We start from the raw sequence: 1335 nt of genomic DNA, 5'->3' as shown, positions 1-1335 counted from the left end.
CCAGGGGCTTTTCCCGGATGCACCGCTCCCCTACTGACCTCCACCACACAGTGGGCCCCTTCTGCTGTCAATCTCTCTGCTATTATGGAGATGTTGGGGGACAGGTATGGGTAAGGTAGGGTGTTCTCAGTCACCTGGACCTCTGAGCACCTGCTAACACTGAATTAGGCTAACTTTAAGGTTTCATAGGTGCCCGAATCCTATTCCACATCAAATCCATCTGAATTTATAGATTGAATTAAATCTCTTCTAATTTTCACTTTTAAAAAAATCTGGCAAGTCCCTTGTGTGCAGCCAACTTCACGGGAATTTTGGGGAGACGAGGGAAGTTTACTTCACAGCCACGCAGACAACTTAAAGGTGAATTTAAACAGGCATCTTCCTAAACGTCCCTTGGCTTCTGGATACCTGGTGGCCAGCCTCCAGCTTCTCTTTGCTAAGTCCTCTTCTGCTCTCTCCCTTCCCAAATTCCTACATCTGAGAAATGTAGATCTTTCTTCAAGGGCCCGTACATCCTCCACAAAGGCAAGCCCTCCTCTGAGCGGAGCTTAGGGGTCAGCATGTGGAATGATACCTCCGTTCTCTCCACCACACTATTATGTACGTGTCTCTGGACTCCTGCTTCCTGTGGGCAAGAGAGAGGAACAAGACCTAACTGGACGCTGCTGCTGCCGGGGCGCTGCGGAGCGCCGCAGAGAGGGGACCCAAGGCTGCACGAGGAATCTTCTGCCACATGGTCATTTATCAGGGGTCTTAGCTCCTCAAGTCAGGGACCCAAACTCAAGCCTTTTCCCATCTACGTGGCAGGGTCTTCATAAAGCTTTGTCCTAAGATGACATAGTTCGCTGACTGGTTAGGGGATGCACAACCAATTCATCCTCTTTCCAAGAGCTGAGCTGAAGCCATGGAAGGAAAAGGACCCTGAGAACACCTCCAGGCCCATGAGGTCCAGTCCTGTGTGCTGCTGCTCTGAACCTCTGAAGCCCAGGCACACCCAGCTCTCAGACTCTTGGCCAGAGACAGAGACAAGAAATGCGAGTGGCTCAGGAGGCGAGACTCACAGTAATTCCAGACTCCAGATAATTCCACGTGAGATCAGAGCACCCTAGAGGGGCAGCCGCGTGGGTCTCAGGTTCATCTCAGGTAGGGTGAGCTCTGTGGTCAACGTCGTAACAATAGTGACAGCACCAACTGCACATGGTAATGGCTGCCGCTACCTGCGCACTTACTATGTGCCGGGTCCTTACGCACATTTTAACGGAATACAATAAGCGAATGTCATAGCTACCTTCATTTTACAGAACAAGGGTTCCTTTGTCTACACTCACAGAGCTA

This window comes from Camelus ferus, chromosome 22 (assembly GCF_009834535.1).
Source record: "Camelus ferus isolate YT-003-E chromosome 22, BCGSAC_Cfer_1.0, whole genome shotgun sequence".
Lineage (NCBI taxonomy): Eukaryota > Metazoa > Chordata > Mammalia > Artiodactyla > Camelidae > Camelus > Camelus ferus.
The sequence above is the reverse complement of the archived record's forward strand: the minus strand, read 5'-3'. Positions refer to the sequence as shown.